This window comes from Phaethon aethereus (genome assembly GCF_964289735.1).
Source record: "Phaethon aethereus genome assembly, chromosome: 1".
Taxonomy (NCBI): Eukaryota; Metazoa; Chordata; class Aves; order Phaethontiformes; family Phaethontidae; genus Phaethon; species Phaethon aethereus.
In genome coordinates this window covers 135,949,011-135,976,942 of record NC_138575.1, presented here as the reverse complement: position 1 = coordinate 135,976,942, position 27,932 = coordinate 135,949,011, and positions in this window count along the sequence as shown.

Genomic DNA, 27,932 nt, shown 5'->3' with positions numbered 1-27,932 from the left:
TATTATTATTTACAGCAATTAAAAACATAAGGTCAAAATTTCATTAGGACCCACGAACGGAGGAAGCCGCAGCTTGGGTGGGGCGAGAGGAAGAGACCCTCGTTGCTCTGTGTTTTGCTGATCCAGTCCTGTGCCACGCTGGGCAGCACTCTGAGCGAGTGCCTTATCTAAAATGGTTTTGGTTTACTGAAATGCCTGTCACGGCCTCATTTTCCTTTCAGAAATATTCCTGCTCATTACTGAATGCTACTGTGAGAACGAGATGCCATCTTGTGGTCGGATTCCCATCACACAAGCCTGAGCTTGCTTTTCTGAGAAACTAGTTCAATTATCCCTCCAGCCTGGGGATGCAAAATAACTAAACCAGCATTTTCTGATTTCGTTATAAGCCCAAGTGCTCCATTAAGACCTACGGGCTTTTGCAGTAAAAACCGGACAGTTTCAAAGTAAAATCATCTGCTTTTAATCATAACCTAGAAATTGGCATTTGGAGATAATAATAATTTTTTAAGTTATCAAAACAAAATGCTGATATGTGCAATTTATTTTTTCCAAAGTCAAGCAAACATTAATTTTGCAAAGTGTAACGATTTTGTGCAGCTGCTTGGAAGAAGGTGGTGCAAGCATTATTCAAAAAGAAGGCTTATGTTTTCCATAATTTAGGGTGATATAAATAGCTGTTAGGACTACCTCATATTTTCCACATTTCCTCGCTTCTCAACCTCCAGTACAAAGTTGACTAATAAGAATACTGAAATGCAAAATCTGCCTGGGGTACCAAGCTTATAGTCTTTGGGAGCACTTAAGCATAGAATTTTGTCTAATTGGTTATTCAAGAATTACCCATGAAGTTAAGCTACAATCTGTTGCTTTTGATACGCTATTCCCAATGCTCTGGTGTATTTTCTGCAACATAAAGATCCGCTTTCTTATTCCGGCTTTTTCAGTAAATGAAGGGAAAGCCAAGGGCATGGTTGCAGAAATATCTAGCAATAGAGGATAACTTCCATCAAGGTTTCTTCACAAGGACTGTACCATGAGCTCTGGTACAGGGCACGTTATGGGCAGAGCAACAGAGCCCTAATTATGTCAGAGACAACTCCAGTCTCTGGAACAGCTGAGGAATGAAGGCAATAAAATGGATATGAAGCTGCTTTACCTCCCACCCCCTTTGGGCTATGAGTTCAGTCCAGCTTGGTTTTAAAAAACAATGTTTGCATCTGTTGGATGTGCTCTCTGGGTACGGCTATGCCCCATCTGCAGACGGACATGGGCTGCGCCGGTGCTGGACGGACTCACGGGCGTGCTGACTGTCTCCATGTGTCTCTGCTCGTAAATGAAGCATGCCCAGAAGCTTCCCTGGGCATCAGGACCGACCGCTGTGGGACAGCCCGTATCCCTGCCAGTTCACCATCTGGCTTGCAGATGGAGGCAGCTGTAGGCACGCTGCCTCTAGCCGTGGCCACTCCGCTGCCTTCACAGCCAGGCTGTGCCTGGAAGCTGCTCAGGGGAGCTCAGCCAAAATGGAGGTCATTTAAGGTTTAGGGTCAACACTCGTGGTCCTGTGCTCCGGAACCTGCTTGGATTGACAAGGATGGACAAGCATCGAGTACCAGAGGTGCTACATACACGGATGGGGGGAGGAACAGAGCAACACGGACCGTTACAGGTTATTTATTTGTTATTTGATGTAATACTGTGCATTGCCCGGCAAAAGAAGAGAGCCCCAGACTTGAGGAGCTTGCCAGATGAGGGAGCAAAGGCTTAGTGATGGGAAATGCCTGGCCAAAGGTGCCAAGCCAGCCTGCGGCACTGCTGTGGCCAAAACCCACCTGCGGGAAGGGGAACCCCCAGCCGGGTCCCAGTGGTGCCGCTGGCCCTGGTCAGCACCCAGCCTTGCACCCTGGCCGAGCAGAGGGGTGCGGGAAGTGTTGCCATCCCCGTGCTGTATCCGCCTCTGTGCTGGAAGTCAGGGGATCAAGGCGAGTTAGGAAAAGAGGGGGGCGGGGAGCTCCCCCAGGCCAGCCATGTAATAGCTCCAGACAACGTGTGCTGCTGCGTCTTAACTGGTGTCAATTTGAGGGAGAACACAACGGAGTAAAGGTGCGCGTGTAAGCAGGGGGTACAGTGAAGAGACTCTGTACCGCTGCCAATTGATTTCTTCTTGGCAGCAAAGAGGCTTTTATTCTCACTGCATCGCAATGAGGGCTTCAAAGCCCAGTTAAGTGCCTGCTTGCCTTTCCTTTTACTCTGCATTGCAGCTGGCATGCCCAAGAAAGACAGCTTGCTCTGAATGCACATTAAGGCTTGGCCAGCACATGCATAAAGCAGAAGTGATACACCACCATTTCATAGCCAGCAGGCATCTGGATCCAAGAAGAAAACCGAAGACGTGACGGTGTTCCCATTCCTCCCAGGTGCATCCTCATCCATGTCAGCCGAGGCACTGCCGTCAGTGCCGTGGGCTTCGCTCGGACGTGCCGCACCGAAAGGGATGGGGCTGAACAAAATACAAACCGCCAGAGCTGTTTATAGGGATCCAAGTGACCTGTTTCTTTACGGGTACTTCTGCCTGCAAGGGTAGAATTTCTCTACATTTATTTTGAAAATTTGATCAAACATGTACTGGGTGTTGGTTCTTTTCTTTCTGCCCTCATTTCTGTTATTTTTAATCAGCTGCTATACTGATTGACATTAGGGGAAAAAAGTGAGGAAAATGCATTTTTTTCTATTTTGCAAGTGATTCATTTCCCTCCCCCGGTATCTGCCAAATTTGACAAATAGCAAATAGAGCATCACTGCATCTGCCAGTCAGGCCGGGTCAGGAACACGCACTGCTGCAAAGTCAGCATGATCTGGAACTGAAGCATCTATAAATGTCAGGTGTATCTTTCATAGACCGTAGAGGTGAAAGGAACCCATGTTCATGCGCTCTGGTCTTCTGTAGAAACAGGACATAGAGCTGTTCTCTGCAACTGGATGACAGCCAGTGTAGAAAGACACTTAATTTCATTTTAAGAGCCTATGCAATTCCCCTGGTAAATCATTCCAGCTCTTAATTTCCTCATTTCCAGGAAATTGGGTTCTATTTCAAGGCTGAGTTTATCTGGCAGAGCTCAGCTTCTAGCTGCCGAATCCTGGTAAGCTGCTGCCGGCAGGAGGGAAGAGCCGGGGCTGGAGGAGCTGTGCAGCTTTCCGGGGAGGCAGGGGAATGTGTGGGTGTCGCTCCTGCATCGCTGACAAAGCAAAAGCACAGCCCCAGCCAGTGCCGGTAGTAGGTTGCAACCCTCTTAACATCCTCCTCCTCCCTCTTTCCCACAAATTCACGCCTGTAAAAGTAACACCCAAGCCAGTGTTTTTTTATGTGTAAACACCCATCTAAGATGACTGTAAGATCTCTCACCCTTTCTTGAACAAGGGGAATAACTCAATCCTTCTTCACCCTAAGAATCCTCTCCCCTTTCTGGATCATTTTCTGTGTCCTTCCCTTGAATTCCCCTGCTCCGACATCCTCCCTGGTGGCACACTATTCCAGCAGCAGTCTTACATTAGCTGCATACGGGGGCAAGATCACTTTCCAGCCCTAGCTTGATATTCCTTTTTATGTATTGATTTTTCGGTGTCACAGTGATCGCCAAGCTCTTTCCAAGCAACTCATTGCTTTCTGTGAGAAGCAGTCTGTTCCCTGAGCTGACACAGATACATGGATATATCTCCAACAGGGTGGCTGAAAAGTCTTTCCAAAGACAGACTTGCCTTCAGCAAGGTGATTGTCCCCCGGCCAGGCCTGGAGCTCATCTCGTGCTGTGACATCCTCAGTCCTCCTTTTGCTGGTCACCCAGAGAGGTCAGCACAGGTCTTGGTCCCAGGTGGTCTGTCTAACAGGCTAAGCCCCTCAGATGTTTCTGCTGAAGTTTAAGTTTCTGCTTATCTCTGAATCCTGACTACCCTTCACTGACTACAAGTTCAAATTTCTGTATTGCTATTAGGAAGAAATTTTTTACGATGAGGGTGGTGAGACACTGCAACAGGCTGCCCAGAGAAGTTGTGGATGCCCCATCATTGAAAGTGTTCAATGATGCCAGGTTGGATGGGGCTCTGAGCCACCTGAAGATGTCCCTGCCCATGGCAGCAGGGTTGGACCCGATGATCTTCAAATGTCCTCTCCAACCTAAACCGTTCTGTGATAATATGATTTATGAAAACTTGCGTCACCCATATTTAGTCACCTAGGAAGCTTAAAAGCAGTCCAAAAATGGAGATAAATACTTAAATCCGAGTGCCACCAGGACATAGTAGCCTGGAGAGCTGGCAGCCTCTTGCAGCCAGGCACGAACCACAGCTCCTAAAGGGGATTCCTGTGGCAAAATAACCCACCCGAGTATAGTCACTGAGCTTCTACCAGCCCCAGCCCTGCTTACAGTTTAGTTTGTAGAAGCTGGTCAGGATTATTTTGCAACTCTAACAGCATGGATGATCCTAACAACACACTGCTGCAGCATCTCAGTACCTGCCTGAAATGACACTCCTGGCAAGATCAAAACAGCAGACAAAGATTAACTGAAAACTCACAAGGCCATCATCATCCTCCCACATACTAGAACCTACTTCTCATTCCCACTAGTTAGATTTCCTAGATAAATAGCCATCACAAACTAGTTTTTAGATTTTTTTGCCAAGTAAAATTAAAAAAGTTTATTTAAAAAAATGTGTTCAATAATGCTTATCTACAATGTTTTATAACTGCCAAATGTGGGAACAGTGCTAAGAACTGGAAAAATCCCTCTAATTTCTACTTACTTGATGTTCTGACAAAAAAATTTGTCCACTTAGAATACCAAATAGGCACCTACTTTCCTGCTTTCACCTCAGAGGTATCAAAAAATATTGCACTGTCGATTCTGCTCAGAGCCAGCCAGAAGGGATTGCCTTTCACCATACCTGCTCACAGTCCAAGCCAATCCTTTCCTAGCACTTGTCTGTTAATATTTAACAGGCTCTAACATGCTCAGATTCAGTGGCCAAAAACGTTGCTTATAAAGTAATCCTATAGTCAGATTCTTTTTTAGTTTCTAATACTTAATCATTGCCTTTGTAAAATACTTTTGATTACTTAGAAATTCTGACATGACCTTAATACATCTTTCATAAAGAATTACTGCAGAAGTGACAGGTTAATTTCGTAGTGAAAAATATGAGGAGAGCAGTAATATATTATTGGCAGAATTTAGTCACAAATAGGAGATAATTTTTCTACTAATATAAACATAATTTGATCTCTTCAGTTATTCATTCCTTTAATTTGCAGTTATTCAGATATTTTGTGTGCATTTAATTATTGCTCTCCCCTAACTCCTGAATATATTTAATATATATTTACCTATAAATAAAATATTATCTATATTCAGCAATTAAAGAAACACCATTAGGATTGTAAATAATTGAACAGTAGAATTTATTTCTTACAATAAACCATGAACTAAAACTGAGGGAAAGCAAGTCTCAGTCCCCTTTTCTAATTTTAAATAGACTTAAATAGTATATTCCTGTCAAGCACATAAATTAAACGTGTCATCTTTATTAATTCTCTGGTCATCCATTGTAAAGATGGTAATCTCAGTAAATTTGCTTGGTAACGCTATAGAAGCTCCCACGTAGCCGTAGCATAGGAATTGTACAGTGTCCAAACTGTGGCAATGAAAGCAGAATCGCTCTGCTGGTCAATGCATTTTTACAAAAACAAAAGGCATTTTAGTCTATCTGCTTGTCATTTATGTGTCCTATGCGAAAAAATAAGGCAGTTAATTAACTATGCCATACACCTGTTCTCAGGCTTTTTATGGAACCGGCAGCTGTGGAATCCAGTCCCTGAATCTGTAGCAGAGCCTTTCTCTTTCTCCAGTCTTGGAAGTGAGCAAACTGAAGAGGTTATGTGGATACCTAAATTACCTAAAAGTAATGGGACGAACAAGGACTACAGCGCAAGAATACATTGCCCCCGCCTGTGTTAGCGGGGAGGGTGAGTTATCCCTCCAGCCCTTAAGATGCAGGACACACATACACAATGCTGATGCATCCTCCCTTCTTCCACCCACCGTGTTTACGGACCTGCCCGGTGCCTGGGTGGGAGAGCTGGGGTTCCCGCTGTGGGATGATTGGGCAAGAGGAAACAGTGCATTGGATTGCTTTGCTTGTGAAAGCCTTCCCGGCCCCCCAGCCGGCCAGGTGCTGCCGTGGCTGCACCGTGTCACTTGGAGACCTGGTTTGTGAGCCGTGGAGATCAAGAAGGACTACTTTTGACCAAGGAAGATAAGCAAGGTGTGAGGAGCCCTCTGGAAGCTGCGTGATAAAAAGCAAGAGGAGGAAAACAGTACTGAAAAGTTTAAATTGATCAGTGCCTACCTGGTTCTGCAGCTAGTGCAGCTGAGGGGCTTCAGAGGCTGCTGGTGGCCCTGGACTCAAGCCCAGGAGGCCACTAGTGTGGATGTAGCAGTGCTGTGACCTTGCTGAGACCCTCTGTCTGCGATTCTGTCCACCCTGCTGGCAGCGGCTGAGGCTGAATGGGGCTATGGCAGCGCTGCAGGGTGCACCCACATCCGTGCAGTAGTTCAGGTCAGGGTCAGCTTTTGAAGCAAATGTCCCTGTCCAGACACTCTCTGTGCACATCGGTTCAGTGATCACAGAGCACTCCTGGGTTGCAGGGACTGGATTTCGTTGGGAAAACTGAAGGGGTGGAGGTGCTTCAGGAGCACAGCAAATGTTCTACAGCCATAGATGGGCATTCGGTTTACAGAGCTGGACTAGAGCTGGGTACACGTCCCGTGTAGGATGGGTGTAGCATAAATGTCAGGTCCTCAGCACCAACTGTTTCACTTCTAGAGACTTTCTACTATTGACCCACGTTACCTGCTAATACAAAACCTCATCGAAGAGTGCCACCCCCTCAGCTTCCTGCCTGCCCACCCCAGCCCTTGCTGTCCCAGTGTTTGTTCCCCTCAGCTCTGCCCGCCAAGGTCTTTGTGGGGGCTGAGCTGTGGCTGGATCTGAAATGACGCAGGTCAAGAATGGGAAGAAAAGCTATATTTTGCCTAGAGCTGAACTTCTTGTTTGGCACAACCGAAAGCGCAGTATGATGCAGTGGGGCAGGGGATTGAACAGCCCAATGTTGGGGAAAGACTATCATCACGTTAGTGTTGCTGAGAGTTTGCGGAAACAGCATTTTCCCTTCAGCCTGACAAGGTGCTGTAACCTACTTCCAAAACACCTTTCCCACATCAGCCTTCCTTCCTTTATTTAGCCCAATTAGTAGGAGTTTTTGAGGTCAAGTCAATCAATTTAAGAAAAATACAAACACCGTTGACAGCTGACACTTGAAACTCAATAGCTATGCAAAGGTTGGTCAGTAAGAGTAGATATTATATTGCTCATTATTCTTCTATGCCCTGGCCCCATGATCCATTCATGAGGGCAAAAGTATTTTAATACATTAACTGGAACCTCTGCCAGCTTTTGGACTGATATAATTTGTGGCCTATGAACTCTTGTAGTCCATCATTAAATTCCCTAATAGGTTCTTTCACAGGCTGCTGTTGAGGAAAGCTTGCCAAGTCTGAATGATTTTTGCTCAGGGCTTTTCCATATGTTTCCAAACCCCTGGATGAAGCCTGGGAGGTTAACAGAAAAACCTCAGGAAATAATTATTATTTCTCAATGGACACTTTCTGCATGGCATCTTCCTGAGTTACTTAGTGAAAGTATTGAAGGCATAAGGTCCAGCTGTTTTAAAATATCTCTTAATAGAAAAGTCTATACACTAAAATTATGCACTGAGGTAAAAAAAGCTGTCTGTTACAGTGATGAACTTGTCTAGTTGACTGAAGCTACTTATTTTCTTTTAAATTATTGTTTGATTATTAAATCTGTTTGATGTCGGAATCAGGATTGAAATATTTCTCCATCAACTTTCTGAAAATCAGGCAAACTTGCGTTCTGCCAGCACAGCTGGAGACAAAATAGGGATGATATGAAAAATTATGTAAGTAAAGGGTTTTCTAGAAAGGTTATGTAGAAAGAAAGGGATATTGACCAAGAGATATTCATCTAGAAATCCCACTAGAAATGGCAGCAATGATAATTAGAAGACATCAAGGTTTCTAAGATCTCTACTTGCTTGTAGATACACGTGCAATATTTCTATGTCCTTCCCCTAAGAAACCGAATGAAAGTTCATTTTTATTCTTATAACTCCCTTCATATCATGTGGGGTTCCTGAAGCTGTGGCTTACTGGTTGGTCACTGCCTAATTTCTGTCAGGAGAGACTTAGTCTTGATAACAGATAAACTTAAGAACAAAACACAAAGTTTATTCTAGAAAAGAAAATTATGATGTCATTTGATTACAGGAATTTGAATTAGAAACACATAAAAGAAAAATAAATCTATGAAGCGCAATTCTCTATGATGCTTAGCAGTTAGAGCTTCTCCCACATCTCAGATAACATGAGGGCCTGACGGTGTCAGGGGCTCAGCCCCCCACACTGAGTAGTATCTTTTGTGACTGTATTTTCTGGTTTTGTCCAACATCTAGTCTTCTCCCTCTCTGTCTTGTCAGCCTGCAGGATGCCCTTCCCACCTTTTCTTCAATTCTTCAGCACAGATTTAGCATCACCGAGCTCTTCTATCCCACCTGCCTGTGATCATTTATGGATCTGCCCTCCTGAACAGAGGGACCCATCTTCCTCTCCCCTTTCCTTGGAACTGGGTTCTGATGTTTAAGGTACAAAGACTTTAAATGGGACATGTCCCAGTCCTGGCAGCTCCTCTGCACATACACTGATGTTGCAGTCATTACCAAGCAGATCTTTTCAAGCTTAAAGAGCCTTCTTGCTTTTCATATCATTTTCGGGATTGCTATGGAACTTTATAAAGCCTGTGCTATGAAAAAAGGTTCGCAGTGCTGATACCTGATTATATCCACAATCTCTGGCTCAGTGGTAATGCATTGACAAGACTACAGGTGACAAATTAATGACTGGGTTGACAGACTTGGAACTCAAATGGAAGTATCCAGCTTTTCCAGTATGTTCCTTTTGCCCTTTCACCTTTTATTGGTTTTAAGTATTCTACTTATGTTTTATAATTGGACAACTCAAGCTCAGCTTCAGTGGCTGGGCAGAGTAGGACTGGGGCTCTGGGGCACTGGAAATCTGTTTAAGCACTGAAACTACTGCCTGCTGGCAAAACTGCTGCTGACCAGCAGTTTCCTGGAGGCACAAAGTCCTGTGTTATGAGAAAGGGGCTCTGGTGACCCCAAGCAGAGACTCTGCAAGAGCAGGGAGGCAGGAGTGCCAAATTCTGCAGCCAGAAAGCCCTGCTGCTCCTGAGGGAAGGATGCAGGCACCTTCCCCTGCCAAATCCTGTGTCCAGTCTTGGCCCAACACGGGGAGATTTTGTGCCCTGCAGAGCTCTGTGCATGGTGTGCTCAAGGAACCGAGCCCCGACGGGGGGAAGGTACCAGGGACTCCCTGGTTGGTGATATCCTGCTGCCATGAGCAGCAGAGGCTTTCTGGCCAGTTCTGCTCCATGACACTGGCAAGAAATCAAGGGTTGACCAGCAAAGTTCCTGGAGGCTTCCTGAAAACTAGAGGTGTCATTATGGTAAATATTAGAAAGGAAAAGTGTGGCTATGGATATTGCTCATTCAGGTTACAGCTTACATCCAGCACATGCTAGGTCCCTTGAATCTTTCTCAGCCTGTATCACTGGGTGTCCACCTTACTTGCTTTCAGCACTAACTGATGCTCTAGGGAGATGTTGGCACCTGCCTCCTGTTTGAATTTGTTTGGCTCAAAAAGATTAATAAGCGTGGATGATGCTGTATCTAGCAGGGGCCTGGGAAAAGCTGATGACAAGTTGTGCAAATCTGGTGTCTCCTAGCAAATGCAAATCAGCCAAGAGAATAGCAGCTGGAAAATCAGTTGGCCTCCTCACACTGTCAAGATTGTCCTGTCAAGTTTACCAGGGAACGCAGCAGCTGGAGAGCATCAGTCCAACCACATCCAGCATGGAGGAGAATGCCGTGACTGAAGAATATATACCCTCAACAGGAGTTAGAAAATCAGTTCTCGGGAGAAAAGAATTCGCTCTGCCCTCAGTGAATAATTCAACTAAGGAGTTTTGCTTTGGGCAACTTGTGAAAGTAGCAGAGCTTCATGTATAAAATGGTATTTCTGGAAGCTTTGCCCATTAATTTAACATGGCTTAGCTCAATTCCAGCCTTCCTTATACAGTACAGTCCATCTCCTGCTTTGCTACTCAGGACTGATGTATTCCTCTGTGGTGTGAAGTGAACCAGCTGCTTGCAGATCTCAATAACTCTCTTCCACGGCAAAGCAAAAGGAGAGCTTTAGAACAGCAAAGGAAGTCATATAGAATTTCCACTATACTCAGCAATTTCTCATTCATTCTGTGCTATGCAGTATTCATGTATAGATAAGGATGTTGTAAGAGCCATTTAAACATAAGATTGTAATAAATATTCATAATTCCTTTTGGAAGATTTTTTAGAAATGTATGGTAAACCAACAAAGGTATTTGAGGGCTTCCTTTCTCTGTTCAATTCTGGAGATAGTAACACTTGTGAAAAGCAAGGGGCAAAGGAGGCTGCATAATCATGAGTGACAGTCATGTAATATAATGTTACTTCAAACTGGACTTTACAGCCAGTATACTAGAATGCAGAACACGTGCACGGATACACCAAGTAAACTGGGTCTTGTATTTAAAGAAATACAAGCTGTTTTTTTAACTAAGTTCCAAATATGTTTTATACATCAAATACTGCACCTTAACTCCACTGACTAATATTGAGATGTGTGGTAGCAAAATAAAAGGAGACTCATATCGAAATCTAATGGAAGAGTAATTCTAGGAAAAGAGTAATGGATAGTGCAGAATCCAGGGCGTACTGCAGCTTTACAACCGGTATGGATGTTACGTTGTTACCCTGCTGCTGTTTACGTATAACTTCAGAGCAACGGCTGCATGTTTGTAGGCTGATAAGGTGTTTAGGCTTGTTTATTGGGTTTTTTCTTCTTTTTTGGGGGGGTGGGGGGAGGTGGAGACCCCAGGGGGAAGGAGTTTTCAATAAAAGCGGTCTGGCCATTTTCAGGACTGAAATTAGAAGAGAACAATTTGCTCTACTAAGTTCAAACAATTTTACAAGTGATTTCTTTCAGCAGTGTCAGCAGGCGTCTTCCTGCTTTGGAGCAGGAACTTGGACTTTTTCAAGAGCAGAAAACTCACCCTGAGTTTGGAGGCATACCTTTTTCTTTCTCTTTGAAAAATAGCCCACATTTGATGAGTTGCAACATTTAAACTGGTATAAATTTGCAAATGCTAAAGGCTTTTCAACTCTATGCTCTGAAAGCTGTCCAGCCCAAGTGTGTTCTAGCTTCTTGGAGCTCGAACAGGCCTGGGATCACACGAGCTGTCATCCTCACTTCATCCAATAGCAGAAAGAGAATTTCCCTCTTATTTTTTCTCCCAGCAAAGAGACTTTTGGGAGCAGGAAGATGTAGCAAGGGAGGCTGGAGGACAGAAGAGAAAGGAAAAGAGAGAAGTTTTGAGGATCTGGATAAAACGTGAGGCTTAAATCTTTTAGCCCATTGATCTTACCTAAAAGCAAGTTCATGAGTGATGTGATTTCTGTATTTTCGCAAGAGGAAAATTATAGGTACTAAAGCAGTCCTTGATCCTTGAGAGAAAGATTCAGTGGTGTAGTGTAGCAACATCTGAGGAAGATGGATTAAAATTAAAAAATTAGGCAATGGTGTTGAGAAAGGAAGAGAAAACAGTGGAACAAATTCCTAAAAGAAGCAATAGATTTACTGATTTTGGTATGTTATCCAGGCTTGCTGTCTCCAAAGAGTGTGCTTTGACCACTACAGCATTTTGCGCTTAATTTAATTTTTTTCAGGTGACAGTCTATAGCTGGTTTTATATATTAAATAAGGTTAGGTGAAGAATTGGTGCCTTTCAGTCTAGTGCTCTTTGAGCATACCAAGTGGAGAAGTGGCAAGGACAAGACGAAGATAGGGGCTGAGCAAGAGGAAAGGAGGAAGAGGAAAAGGAATGGGTGAAGACAAGGGAGGGAGAAGGTGGGAAAGAGGGACCAGAATCTCAGCTGTGCAGCTGGATTATTAGATCATAAACCAGAGGGGACCCAGCTAGACTGCATGCCCTGAGACTTCCCAGAAACCATGGCTATTTAAGCTAGTGCTTCTTGTTTTAGGGACAGAAATATCCCACAAATGACCTTTTTTTTTATATTGCCAGCAATTGAGCAGCACCACATCTGTTGGCAGATATTACTATGGCTGAGTACATTTGTAGTTAGAAGAAAAGGATATAGTTGCTTACCAAAAGGGCTTAATCACTTGTTATATGATGTAAAAAAGAACAGAGACATTATCTGCACAAATGATAAATGAAATGTTGCATTTTCAATTTGCTAAGTTATTCTATTTTCTTATCTAAAACATTCTTTTTATGAAGTACTGAAGCAATGAATACTTAAACAATAGCAAACCTTGACTTCAGTTTTACTACTTTGAGCTTTCTATTAAAAGAAAATCAGCAGGAGCTTCTTTAGTTTCCTTAGTGTGATTCCCCTTCTCAAGGGTCTATTTCTATAGAGACACTTTCATATTCTTTCTCATGTTTGAAGACCCTTTCAAAGAAATAGACTGAGATTCAGCTTCTCAGCACTTCATTTACAAACATCCTCATTTCTTGACAATTAAGCACATGCCATTTCATCCTACCTGTAATGATCTTCAAATCCGTCTTTCAGATTTGCACTGCCAGGAAATTTCAAATAAATTGTGAGACAAATGGTAGACAAGTCAGGTTTGAAACATCACATTTAGGGATGCCACCAGCAGAGGGCAATAAAGAGACACTATCCCTGAGACCCAGCTCTCCAGCAGCCTGGAGGCTTGAAGCTCAAGGCCTCCTGCCATCCATCGTTTTTGAAAAGCAGTCTTAGGTTCCTTCAATAAATTACAAAAAAAAAAAAAGTCAAAAGTGGCTTCCCTTTTCTACATCTGTTTAGCCATCACACAGTCCTTTGATAAAAAGCACTTTCTAAGTACTCATAACCAGTGATAACAAAGAATAGTAATTAATAATAAGTGGAATGAAAGTCATAAACCATAGCATGCCTGCTTGAAGACACTCACACAGCCGGTATGTGTACGTGCAGTAAAGTAGGCACTCCATTTGCATCTTGAGAAAAGCTATTTGTTAACTTGATTTACAGCACCTCCTTTTCCTTTTAACGATAGGAAATACAGTATTAGAAACTATGCGACAAACAGAAATGGATGCTGAACAAAACTTTCTAATTGCCATCTGTGGAGATACAGAGCTCTGTGTGGCCTTCAGCATGTTTTCTTTATAATATTAACTTCTAGGCTGAAATGTCTCTTTTTGTGTACACAGCATATGCTGGTTTTACTCTTCTTTACTTCAGTATGATCATGTCAAGAGACCATTAACCAGTCTTTAAATTCCAGCTTGCACATTTTATTGTTTGTTGAGAAGGCGTTTGCTGAAATAGGAGAAAAATTGTATTTCTGTTCAAGTGAGGCAGAAAACACTACTGGATAGGATACCTTGTTAGATAATTAAGTGCCTTAGGCCTACTCAGCATCACCAAACTTTTCAGCACCTACATTATTTACAGGTAGTTAAGACCAAATGTTTCAGCCACCATCAATGGTGTGGCTGTCTTTTGTGTGTCTCAAGGCTGTTTTAAGGCAGATTCACTAATCTAGGAAGGCTTGCAAATAGAAAAAAAAGTAGATTCCCCTCCCCCTCCATTCTGGGCCATGCAACCCCTGTGGCTGACTCCAACTTGCATAATGCAAGTCAGATCCGAGGCTGATATTTAAGGATGTCAGGTGATAGAGAAATAATTCTGCTCTATGCATCTCCCATGAAAATATTGTCATCATAAAACTGATGTTTTAACAATGCATTGTATTTCAATAACCCGTATTTTGACAGTACCAATAGTTCTGGCAGCTGTGTCTGAAGCTTTATTTGGTCTTCATTTGGGAATTATGCAAGTTAAGTAACTTTTGGATTGTTATGCATCCCATAACACTATTATTACTCATCGGAATTTGCTTTTTTTTTTTAAAATTGCTACAGTTGTAGCCATTAGATGAAAATCTAAAACCATACTTACAATGGTCTTGTTTAATGACTGTATTACAAACACACACATGAAATTAAATGGCACTTTATCCTCCCTTCCACAACAGCTACCTCTGCTACTGTGAATACACATCTCCCCACTGTGACCGTACCAGAGCGGTATGTTTCCCTCAGTGCTCATTATCTCCACCAGTCCTTGAAAATAGCTGCATTTTGGAGCCTATCATCAAGGTCAGAAGAAAGAAAAACTGAGATGTCCAGTTAACTACATAGCTGAAGGGGAATATACTATTGGCCTTACCAGATGTCATGGGCATGTGTTAGGGGACTTCTGCTTCAGCTTCTCTAACACAACACATGCGTCCTACCCAGACCTACAAACTGGTTCTGGTGATGTGAAAAAAGAGACATCTTGCCAGAGTGAAACAGAAAACATCCCCAACCTCCCCAAGGCCATGTGCTCTGATTCAAGATACATGGCTTGGACCAAACTGTTGATATACTTGACCACTGGGAGCAGCCCTCCAGGATTCAAGCAGGAGAAAAAAGGAAATCTCCAGTTCCAGAAAAGAAAATGAGCCTCACAGAAGCCACTCCTGTAGCCCCCTGCTACCAAAACCTTGCCACACAAACCCAATACAATATCCATGGGTTACAAAAAGTGAGAGAGACAGTGAAAGGACATCCTAGCACTTTATTAACATTCAGTGCTCTCTTTCTGAGGCTGAAGGAAGTATTAGCCCTGTCTCCCTCTCCAAAGGATCATTCACGGTACTGTGTGCTCATACACAAGCAGGGAATGAAGTCTCACAAGGAAGAACCATTCCACCTCCTGCTATAAAGATAAAAAGAAGACATTGTTTGAAAAAAGAGAAAAAAAGGAAAAAAAAAAGGTAAAAAAAACACATATGAGGATTGGTTGAAATTATTTGCAAGTTCTAGCCAAATTGACAGAATCATTTAGATTATTGGAAAAGTGAAAAGTAGAAACAGAGCATTTTTGGACACTTAAAATAATGATTTTTCATTTCAAAGAGGCGTTTTGTTTTCAACTACACCTAAATGTAATTTTAAAATGGCTTAAGCATGCTGGCAGCCAAAATGATACTTTTTTTCCTTTCTTCCTGGACCTTCAGACCAGAAGTCCTTTGGCTATAGGCAGGGCTATGCATATTTTGGCAGCTTCTTTCTTTGCTCTCACAGTCCAAAGACTTCTTATGTTTTGGCATTTGACAGCTCTCTTCATGCTTTGTCCCAGAGAGAAAGAGAGATTTGTTTTACTGAACAGGTGATGAGAGAAGTAGAAAAGCAAGAGAGTCGGTGAAGCAACTCCAGGTCTCTCTCTGAATTCAGAGTTCAGGACTTTTAAAATTCAGGAAGTGTAGGAATTGTCTTTTCCTCCAGCAGCAAAAGTCTACAGAAGCCAACAGTAGGATAGCTCTGCCTGTGTGACTGATTCGGTCTGGAGCAAGCCAGCATATAAGGAGCACAAGGCATTATTACAAAGGCCTCATCATTTCAAGAGGTTACACGACTCTCTCCTGCTGTCATAGGTAAATATGAAGTAACGTAAAGGAGATTGTAATAACAGTACTAGTCTTGGAAGAATGCTGCAGATGATAACAAATATTTCCAGAAAAGCATTGTAATAAATGTTCAGGTTTTATAATGTGTTGCTCATTGTAACAGTGGCTGTTAGGATTTAGCACTGTAAAACATTTACAGCAGAATAGTGTTCTAAATTGGCAATATAAGCATCTTCCTGTACCAGGCTCTAGCCATCATCAGCCAACCTAATACTGTTTTTCCAAGGCTGCAGAGTGCTGCAGAGCCATTTTAGCATGCTGCTAGCTCATGTGGCTCTTCGCAGTGGTGCCCTGTTACAGTCAAGAGCTGTAGCGGGGATGAAGCAAAGAAGATGTGATGGCACAGCCTGGGGCAACCCTGCAGCCGAGTAGCGCTGCCTGCTACCAAGGCAGTCCTGAATTGCTTTTCACAGGGAGCATATACGTCTTTTTTTAAAACCTGGATTAGGGGCTTGGCTCTCAATTAGGGGTAAGTCTGGTCTGTTTATACTGTCAGTGTTTTCTGACCATGAGCCTACTCTTTAGGAAGTAACCACCTTGCTGTGAATAAGAGTGATACATTCAGCTTATTAATGGTCACAAAGCCCCTTCTGTGTTGGGCTTTCCAAGCAATTGCTATGCTAACAGAGGTGTATATCATCTATCGAATTATATTATGTATTCATAGTTAACTTCAAGTGTAAGATTTTCAGAGACAAATTAATGAGAGCTTGGCATCACACACGCTTCTGAAATGCTCAAGAAAGCCTGCTTCTTGCTCTTAGGTATCAACAAGCCTTTAACAACCTCCTTGTAGGATGTTACTGCATGCCTTTATATCTCCTTCTCCTTTTTCCAGGCATGTCATTCATCTTTTTATTACAGTACGAATGTTTTTAACTTCTGCTTCCAGTCCCAGCAGTTCATTATATCCTACAGGTCTGAGAGCTCTTAACTAAGTTTTGTTCTTAGAAATTTTGTTAAAATCCTTAAAACGCTGTTGTATAAGCGATACGAATGGATATCTCAGTTTTGCACAAGGAAAGCACTATTTCCACTGCTCTGATTCTCTTTTTTTTTCCTCTTTGACACCTGCTTTGTTTTTTCAGCACCCTATGGAACCAAGAGCACCAGGACTTAGTGTGGAGTTGTACACATGCCCCTACTTAAGCCAAAGCCTGGACAGTGGTCTCATCTTGTAGCTGGTCGTTCGTCTCTCCGGGGGCCATGTTGATACTTCTGACTCTATGGTTGCACTGGGTACTCAAGTTCAGCTGATTAAAAAAGATACACAAGAAACTGTCACAGCTTCTCAGGACAGAGTCCCTGATGCTATGGGAATTCCTATGGTCCAACATACATGTAACATGTGGTGTTATAACAACATAAGCCTTTAAAATTTCTCCACTTTACCAAACAATGCAGATTATCCTGTAACAGTGACCTAATACTTTGCATTATGTAGCACTTTTCTGTCACTTGCAAATTCTGTCAGCAATGTATCATGAATGGGTATTTTGATTTCTTTTTGCTGCTAAGTGACTTATCAGTCTTGATGAAAGACATGTTGTCAGTGCATTGTATTTCAAATATTTTAGTCTTAAATATTTAAAATCAAGGCAGGAATAATTTGTCATGTTGCCAGACAAAAGAGGAGGCTCACAAGGCCTGATTGGTTTCCCATTCAGAGACATGAGGGAAGGATGGAAGGAGGAGAAAGGGGAGAGAAGAAGGATTCCAATAGTGGCACAAAATCCCCTTTATCCTTAAAGGTATTTGGGGCCCAGTTCTGCTTTTGTCTATACCTTTTCCACACTAAAGCAATGTGATGGACTTCACTGGAATAGCTGTTTTCTACCCTAGTGAAAATATGAGGACAACCAGGCTCTCACACTCAAAGAGGAAAGGTAACTGACTGGATTCTGGGGGATGGCACTGACGACTTGCCTCTTGAGGTGGAGAGAAACAGGCGCCCTTAGAAAGAATCTCATCTCAACCTGAAAGAGGCCAAGCGAATGACTATAAAAGACACTAATGTAGAACAGGTGTCAAAAGACCTGAGGGACCACAGTTCAGTGAGATGGACCCTACCTGTAATGATCAACGTACTTCATTTATTTGTGAACAACGGTGCCTCGTATTGCAGGTGATAAAGGAGCTTTGGTTATGTTTAGCGTGCCACTTGGCAAAATGCCAGCGCATAAAACGTGAAGTCGTCCTGTTTAATCCGAAGTAAATACATTCAACTTCAGCTTTAGCTGCCTGCTGCCAGCCAGCTGCCAAACAAGGCCCGGCGCCGGGCGCATGGCACGCAGCGTGTGGCCCGGGGCTGCGCTGCGGCCGGGTTTGTGCCTGAGGGCAATGCCACGGCATGAGTGTGGCCGGGAGAGGGCCGCTAAGCCCTGGCAGTTTCATGGTGGTTTGCTCTTTAACCAAACAAATGAGCTTTGCAAAAGCTCAATTGCAAAGTCATTGAAGTTTGTAGACGTCTAACCCCAGGGAAATAATTGCACGCTTCCCTGTAGGAGAGGAATGGAAGGGAGACCTTCCTTCCAATCTGCTGCAAACGTTTATTTTAGGAGACAGAATTAAAAAAAGAGGAGATGAAAAATTCTGCTAAAAGTACAGGGAGTCCTTGCCTTTCATCCTGGCAGCCTCTGTCTGATAAATGTCCAACAAGCTACAAGGTCGCTAATCTATGCACAGCTCCAGGTCAGGGGAGATGCTCTGGTGCCGCCCGACCCGCCGCGGAGCGGCGGATCTCGGCACACAGGCATTTCCTGTGGCAGGGAGACACCAGGGCAGCGGAGAGACCCGCCAGGAGCCGGCAGCTCTCACGCGAGACACTGGCGAGGCCTGGGCCTTGCCAGAGCAATGGCGGCCACCCCCACGCCCATACAAAAGCAGCCTGGGGAGTGCCAGCGACCAGGGCGTGCCGCAGCGGTTCGCGCAGGAGGGCGAGCAGGGAGGGCATAGTCTCCTTGCCAGCTCAAGAGGTGAACTCAGTTGGTGGTCATCTCCCTTTCAGAAGCAGCTTAGCTATGGTAGCCACCCAGCAGAATGCCATGTCCACCAGAAAGGATATGGCAACCCAGACAGAGCTCCCATGGAAACACGGGTCTCAGGCTGCAGGGAGTGCCAGAGCCTCCCACCGGTAACTGAGGGCAGCGGGGAGAGCAGCTGTGTGAGTGAGGTGTGAGTGGGTGGACGATCTCCTCAGCCTGGTGGCAGAGCTGCCAGAGGAGGTAGGAAGGTGAAGGAACATCAGGGTGTTGGAGAAAGGGATCGACTTGAGGAATCATCCTCTGCCCTCCCTGAGACAGAAGCAGGAACAGCCACCAGAAACAAAAGAGGACTAAAGGGATCCTGTATCCCACCTAGGCCAGACTGAAGGCAGTAGTTCAAAGAAAAGGAGCAAATGGAGGCAGGTCCATGCTCAGGGAAGCCGGCGAACCCCCTCCTGGCCCGCCTCACCTCCCCAGGTGCCTCTGTGCAACAGGTATGAGGCTCTGGATGTGGAAGGACAGCCCATGGATGAAGTGGATGACGGTCTAGATACACTAGAGGTGCTGCCAAGTTCAGAAAGGCCTATCCTCTGCATCATGACCACCTCCACGGGGAAGAAAAGATGGGTTATGGTTGTAGGCAGCTCCCTTCTGAGAGGAACTGAGGGTGCAATATGCCAGACAGACCCTTCTCTCAAGGAAGTCTGCTGCCTCCCTGGGGCCCGGATTAAGGATATCACTAGGAAACTTCCTGGCCCTTGGACTATTACCCACTACTGTTCTCCCATGTGCAACACAGTCCAAGGGCAATCAAAAGAGACTTCAGGGCCTTGGGATGGTTGGTAAGGGAATCTGGAGCACAGGTTACTTTTTCCTCTCTCCTTCCAGTTGCGGGCAGTGTCACTGGAAGAAACAGATGGGCCCAGTCTATAATACATGGCTCCATGGCTGATGTGTCGGCCACAATTTTTGATTTTTCTGTAACGGGATGGCCTACACAGCACCAGGCTTGCTGGCATCATATAGGATTCACCTTGCTCAAAGGGGGAAGAGAGTCTTTGCTTGCAAGCTAGTGGGGCTTATTGACAGAGCTTAAACTAGACTTGAAGGGGAAGGGGACAATATCAGGCTTCCCTGTGACAAGATGTGGGATGGCACACCAAGGTTAGAGGGACAGGGTGCTAGCAAGGGCCCTTAGCCTGTTGCTCTGAGACATGCTGGCTACATTGCAGCCCTCTTGCAGTCTTATGGAGATAAGCCAGGGGCTCCTGAGGTAATAGGAGCCAACAGGGAAACACCAGCAAAATACCTCAAAGGATTTTTTGATATTTCTGTATCAGAAATAGTGTGGCCAGCAGGAGTAGGGAAGTGATCGTGCCCCTGTACTCGGCACTGGTGAGGCTGCACCTTGAATCCTGTGTTCAGTTTTGGGCCCCTCACTACAAGAAGGATGCTGAGGTGCTGGAGCATGTCCGAAGAAGGGCAACAAAGCTGGTGAGGGGGCTGGAGCACAAGTCTTATGAGGAGTGGCTGAGGGAACTGGGGTTGTTCAGTCTGGAGAAGAGGAGGCTGAAGGGAGGCCTTACCGCTCTCTACAACTACCTGAAAGGGGGTTGTGGCGATGTGGGTGTTGGTCTCTTCTCCCAAGTAACTAGTGATAAGATGAGAGGAAATGGCCTCAAGTTGTGCCAGGGGAGGTTTAGATTGGATATTAGGAAAAATTTCTTCACCGAGAGGGTGGTCAGGCATTGGCACAGGCTGCCCAGGGAGGTGGTGGAGTCACCATCCCTGGAAGTGTTCAAAAAACGTGTGGATGTGGCACTTCAGGACATGGCCTAGGGGACATGGTGATGCTGGATTAATGGTTGGACTTGATGATCTTGAAGGTCCTTTCCAACCTTAGTAATTCTGTGATTCTGTGATTTAAGGGGTGTTCCTCTAAGAAGGCGACATGGCTGACAGCCCAGGTAAAGTGACTCTACACCAATGCACGCAGCACAGGCAATAAACAGGAGGAGGTGGAAGCCACTGTGCTGCTAGAAAGCTATGACCTAGTTGCCATTACTGAAACTTAGTGGGATGAATTCCATGACTGGAGTGCAGCTATTGATGGCTACAGGCTGTTCAGAAGGGACAGGAGAGGAACGAAAGGCAGAGGCATTGCCCTTTACATCAAGAAATAGACAGAGTGTGAAAAGCTGTCTCTGAAGAATAGCCTGGAGGAGGTTGAAAGCTTATGAGTAAGAATCAGAGACCAAGACAACAAAGGGAACCTTGTAGTTGGTGTCTACTACAGGCCACCTGACCAAGGGGAGTCTATTGATGAAGCCTTCTGACTCCAGCTGCAGGAGGCATCATGCTTGCAGGCCCTTGTCCTTCTGGGGGACTTCAACCACCCCAACATCTACTGGAAAACTAGCATGGTGAGCTGTAGGCAATCCAGGATACTCCTGGAATGCATGGAGGATAACTTCCTATGCCAGGTAATAAACTGCCCTATCAGAGGTGAAGCTATACTGGACCTGTTGGTTACCAACGCACGTGAGCTAATTTGTGATATCAAGACTGGAACAGCCTGGGCTGCAGTTATCAGGCACTGGTGGAGTTTGCAGACCTGAGGGATATGGGGCAGGCAAAGAGTAAAGTCAGGACCCTGAATTTTAGGAAACCAAACTTCCAGCTCCTCAAGGAGTTAGTCAATAAGACCCCCTGGGAAACTGCCCTTCAGGGACAAGGGAGCAGAACAGAGCTGGCAGATCTTTAAGGATGCTTTCCATGGAGCACAAGAGCTCTTGATCCCAAGGTGTAAGAAATCAGGAAAGGAAGGCAAGAGGCCAGCATGGCTGTATCAAGACCTTCTAGTTGAACTAAAGGACAAGAAGGAAATGCACAGGCAATGGTAACAGGTACATGTGTCCTGGGAAGAGTACAGGGACGCTGCCCGGTTGTGTAGGGGTGGGGTCAGGAAGACCAGGGTGCAGCTGGAGCTGAACTTGGTAAGGGATGCAAAGAATAATAATGATAAGGGCTTGTACAGGTATGTCAGCCAGAAAAGGAAGGTCAAAGAAAGCGTACCCCCCTTGATGAGCAAGACTGGCAAACTGGTAGCAACGGATGAGGGGAAGGCTGAGGTATTCAGTGACTTCTTTACCTCAGTCTTCCCTGGCAGTATCTCTTCCCACACCCCTCAAGGGGATAAACTGCAAGACAGCGACTGGAGGAGCAAAGTCCCTCCCACTGTAAAAGACCAGTTTTGTCATCACCTGAGGAACCTGAACATACACAAGTCTATGTGATCTGATGAGATGCATCCCAGAGTCCTGGGAGAACAGGCTGGTGTAGTTGCCAAGCCACTCTCCATGATATTTGAAAAATCCTGGCAGTCAGGTTAAGTCCCTGGAGACTGGAAAAAGGGAAACGTTGCACCCATTTTTAAAAAAGGGTAGCAAGGAGGACCCTGGGAACTACTGACCTGTCAGCTTCACATCTGTGCCTGGGGAGATCATGGAACAGAACCCCCTAGAAGCTATGCTAAGACACATGGAGGACAGGGAGGTGATTTGAGACAGCCAGCATGGCTTCACCAAGGGCAAGTCCTGCCTGACCAACCTAGTGCCCTTCTATGATGGAGTCACTACATTAGTGGACAAGGGAAAAGCTACTGATGCCATCTATCTGTACTTCTGTAAGGCCTTTGACACAGTCCCCCACAACATCCTTCTCTCTAAATTGGAGAGATATGGATTTGATGGGTGGACTGTTGGGTGGATGAGGAATTGTTTGGATGGTCGCATCCAGAGGGTAGTGGTCAATAGGTCAATTTCCAGATGGAGATCAGTGATGAGTGGTGTCCCTCAGGGGTCCATATTAGGACCAGTACTCTTTAATATCTTCATCAATGACATAGCGGGATCGAGTGCACCATCAGAAAGTTTGCAGACAACGCCAAGCTGAGTGGTGCAGCTGAAATGCCTGAGGGATGGGATGCCATCCAGAGGGACCTGCACAAGCTTGAGGAACAGACCCATATGAACATCATGAGGTTCACCAAGGCCAAGTGCAAGTTCCTGCACCTGGATCGGGACAGCCCCTGGTATCAGTATAGGCTGGGGGGTGAAGGGATCAAGAGCAGCCCTGCTGAGAATGACTTACGGGTACTGGTGGACGAAAAGCTGGACATGAGGCAACAATGTGAACTCACAGCCCAGAAGATCAACTGTATGCTGGGCTGCATCAGAAGAAGCATGGCCAGCAGGTCAAGGGAGGTGATTCTGCCCCTTTACTCTGCTTTCATGAGCCCCCACCAGGAGTCCTGTGTCCAGCTCTGGAGCCCTCAGCACAGGAAAGACATGGAACTGTTGGAGCAAGTCCAGAGGAGGGACACAGAAATTATCAGAGGTATGGAACCCCTCTCCTGTGAGGACAGGCTGAGAGAGTTGGGCTTGTTCAGCTTGGAGAAGAGAAAGCTCTGGGAAGACCTTCTTGCAGCCTTCCAGTACTTAAAAGGGGCTCATGAGAAAGATGGGGACAGACTTGTTAGGAGGTCCTGTTGCCATAGGACAAGGGGTAATGGTTTTAAACTAGAAGAGGGCAGATTTAGACTAGATCTAAGGAAGAAATGTTTCACAATGAGAGTGGTGAAACGCTAGCCCAGGTTGCCCAGAGAGGTGGTGGATGCCAACATTCGAGGTCAGGTTGGACAGGGCTCTGAGCAACCTGATCTAGTTGAAGATGTCCCTGCTCACTGCAGGGGCGTTGGACTAGATGGCCTTTAAAGGTCCTTTCCAACCCAAACTATTCTATGATTCTGTGAACTCCAAATATCCTACAGATCAGGTGGAATCACTCCATACCTCTTGCTCCATTAGGAGAAGGTAGCCCTGCCATAGGTAGTTCCTTTGCTAACCTGTCTTGCTCTGTTAGGATTAAGACAGGTTAGCAAAGGGGTTACCTATTGAGCCTATCACAGACTCTCTGAACACACCTTAACTGAGAGAAAGTTCACTTAAAATGACTGAGTACATGCTCAATCACTTCCTGTTGAGAGGCAAGTTATATGGGGCACTTAGGGGAGTTGCATGCCTTGCACAAGTTTTGCCAAGAGGTTTCCACACATGGTGGAAGGCCAATGTGCCCATTCCTGTCCCTATCTGTGCCTGGAGTGAGCACAGGCAGCCTGCAATGCCGCAGCCCCTTGGCACAGAACACAGGCAGCCCACGTGCACACACACTCCTCAAACCTAATTTCAAGCACCTTCAGAATGAGCATGGATCTCTTCATTCCTTCTGAAGCTGACTGGATAGAGTATGTGAAGAAAGGTAGCATGTTTTTAGTGCTCTAACAAGTGGAGTGTCTTAGGCTTTCTTGCTTCTCTTTATGCTCGCAGGCACATGTAGTCCTCTCTCAACACTTTCTCATACTACTGAGCTTGGTAGTTGCTGCTATTTTTGTCCAACAATCACATTATTAAGCATATTTGGCCTCTGCATAAAGTAGGTGGGACCAGAACAAGGAACTGTCAGGTCACAGGAAGCAAAGTGAAAAAGGAAGTCCAGCAGGTACAGACTGCAGCTTTAGGAATCTCCTCTGTGCAGTTTGGTTAAACAGGGAGTCAGGCAAGATCTCTCCAGAGCTGGGAAAGCCAGTGAAATGTGTGCCTTGCTCTGTTTTTTCATGCATTGATGTTCTCCCACTGCTGTGCTACAGCTTCAGCTATTTATCAGGGGTTAGAGGCGAGGTCAGTCTGTTCTGGAGCTTCCTGCAGCCCAAGTAAAACATCCCTGCTATGGTGTTTCCATGCGCAGGGCATTTCCCATACCAGTGATGGCAGGTTAATGCTGAAGCAGGGCAAGGTGCAGAGCAGAGTGGAAATTCTAGGGGGCCATAAACATGTGGCTCAACCAAGATTTTTCTTGGGCAAACCCATCATGAAGAGGCCCTTGGTGAAGAAAAAAAAAAAACAAACCACTGCTGAGCCCTTGCGTGTGGCTCTGTTAGTATTTAGTTAGTCATGATGGCCTCGTACATGTCAAGTTGGGGTCTCGTGTGCAGGAAAAGCTACTCAAGGAGCCTATCCATCCAGGGCCCAAACTCTACACCTTCAACTCTTGCACCTTAGTGTCCGTAGGAGACTGTCAGTTCTACTGCTGGTGATGGGTTGCTGGTACCGTCAGGTACCACTGTTTCCTTTTTAGTATGTTGCTATACAAAGTTGTTCTCATTCTGAGGAAAGACTGGCGCTGAGATGTAGAAGTCTCCTTCGGTGCAAGTGGGACTGAGATAAATCTGATAAAAAGGGAGCCATACTTTGACAGACTGTCTTTTTCTCACATAGGGAGAAAGCTCCACTCGCTGCCTCCTCAAGATGATGAACCCTGTGTTTAACTTATGAGTCAGATGTAAACAATACTTTCTTCCAACATGTTTTCCCCATATTTGCTTTATCTTCTTTGAGGTTCTCATGTATTAATCCTGTTGTTTAGTGAAGTTTCTAATTTATGAAATTCATAGCTTGTATGAGATTTGCTTCTTTAAACAGTTAAACAAAATCTGGAATAACCATCTTTACCGCTAAAATCCAAGACAGCTTTACCAAAACCAGACAAGCTTCTCTGTACCTGACCCTCAGTGTGGTAGACACAAGATTAATGGTAGCTATGATGACATAATCTTGAGGAATCATTCCAGAAAGCCATTCTTTGACACATTCTTTATCCTCAGCTTGCCTAATTTACATGTTTATTAATTAGCTACAGATGATATATAACACTCGGCAATGAACTTATTGTCCTATGTTGTTCCGGTTTAATTTCATTTGCAGTTACCTCATGATAGCATATCTTACACATATATCAAATATTTTCAGATGAAAACAACTTGTCTCATTGAATGTGTCTTACCCATTTTAAGAATTAAAGCAACTTTTCTTTCCACTTAGTCAAAACACATTGCAGCTCTAACAAATTAACATGTTACAAAGCTTACTGCCCTGTCCCCTAATTAGAAAAAACCCTAACACTGTCCACATCAAGTGTAAATCTCTCTTTCCTCTGTATACCCCAACAAGGCTTTAAATCATTATGCCTTTCAATGCCAAAATTCCTTTCATACTAATAAGATGAGATGGTAAATAGTAAAATTACTATATACACAAGCAAAGACTTCAACCGTAGGTGACTATTGCACTATATGGAGAATGCAGAAGTTTACCTTCTCTGGGGCATGGTCCACTATTACTACATTATTCTTGGGCTCAAATTTTTCCATCCATTTTCTCAGTCATTTCAAAATTTTAGTTCCAGTTCCAAAAGTTTTTGGCACTATCATCAGACCACACTACCAAAACTGCCAGATTAAAGATTCTCCCTCTGAAGTCCATATGTAAAATGAAAATATATACTTTCTGCTGTGAAAGAATTATTTACAATACAGAAATGCCTGGAGTCCCGTATGAGGAGATTGGACTCTGCTGCATTTGTTTAGACATGTAAGCACAGCATGTACCAATGTCTTGTGAAGTGACAGCAGAGAAAGGCACCAGCAAAAATATTGGTGAAGTTTTCTTTCCCTTCAGGGAGTGGACAGGCAAAGGGCAGCCTGGGATGCCTTTACAGAAGCTATGCTAGCCTTTAAAGTTGTCACAGTATCATCCTGAGACCCTGGGACAGAGCTATGGATTGAATTCAGATTTCCCAAGACACAGTCAATAACTTTCATCCAAAGAAATTTCCTTCTGTCTTGCTGACAAGCAAATTGGAAATGAGATAGATGACAGACAAGCTGGCAGAGTGACAGTAGGCTTTCAGATGAAGTCTGCAAAGAGGGCAAGGACATCCATTTTTCTCCCACATCAAATACTCACTCCTACCTCTCCCTCAGCTCCTGTTTATATCCTGCTTTGCCAGAAAAGGCAGTTTCATTTATGTCATGGAAGTCCTTTTAGAGCCAGTCATCTAGGACAACTGAGCATAGGCATTAAGATAATTACAGTGAAAAGTTATTATATCCTGGCCAAGTCTTTTCCTGTGCCTGCTCAATTTTTCTGAATACAAATTTCCTGCAAAATTCATCCCCAGACCACACTATAAATACTCACTTGTGGTGAGGCTTCCCAGAGCTTTGATGTGGATCTGCATGAGTCTTTTCTCTAAAGTGAGAAATTCCAGGAAAAAAAATCAAATGTGAAAGCTAGATTTATGAAAACAGAACCCTTAAATCAACAAAAATGCAGAACTCAGAAAAATATAAATTAAAAGGGCTTGTAAACAAATCTTTGCCTTCCTGCTCCATTCTTGAAGAGAGGGACCAACCTCCCATTCTTGTTAGTCCAGCATCTTCAAGTAATAAAAGTCACACAGTCCCATCTGGGTCCTTCAGAAAAGTCTTTCGTGCTGTCCCATCCAAGACCTGTCTGCTTTCTGTTTCTCTCAGCAATCGATCCCTGCTCTTGTCCTACTTACGTTAGATGTAATATAACCAAAGTACAGACCTCAGTTGAAAACCAGACATGGGCCTGAACAAAACCACACACAAAACCAGCGTGCAGTAGGAAATAATATGATAGATGACATGGCTGGTTATGGCCTGTCATCTCAGTAAGGAGGAGGAAAAGAACACCAAAAAAGTGGAGAAAGAGTTCAAGAAAACACTGGTCCCACTGTGAAATAGCGTGGGCAGTACTGCACAGAAAATGTGCACCAAGAGTTTTCTGTGCTGAGCCTTGGCTGAAATCAGTTTGTAGCTGTGAGCGAAGAAATAGGCACCTTCTGCTGGATTAGCCTAGTATGCAGGAAAATCATGGGTTGCACACACCGCTTCTAGGGCACTTGACTCTACCATCCATGTTTTTGCCCAAGGGGAATAATACAGAAGACCCCATAGCTTGGTTAACCAACTGGGTCAAAAGGAGTAAAAATCTGCATAATGTAACAATTAGGTTTTGGCAGTATTTAATGTATTCACTCTGGGAAAGGTTTGGATAATAGTTCTGATTAATACAAATTAATCAAATTTTAAGGAGGTTGTCAGCTGTCCTCCCCCCTAAAAAGCAGAATGATTAATGATAGCAAAATTATAACAAGACGGTAATAACAGCTTGCACTTAGCTTTTTAAATTGTAAGGAACTTTATTGAACTTAA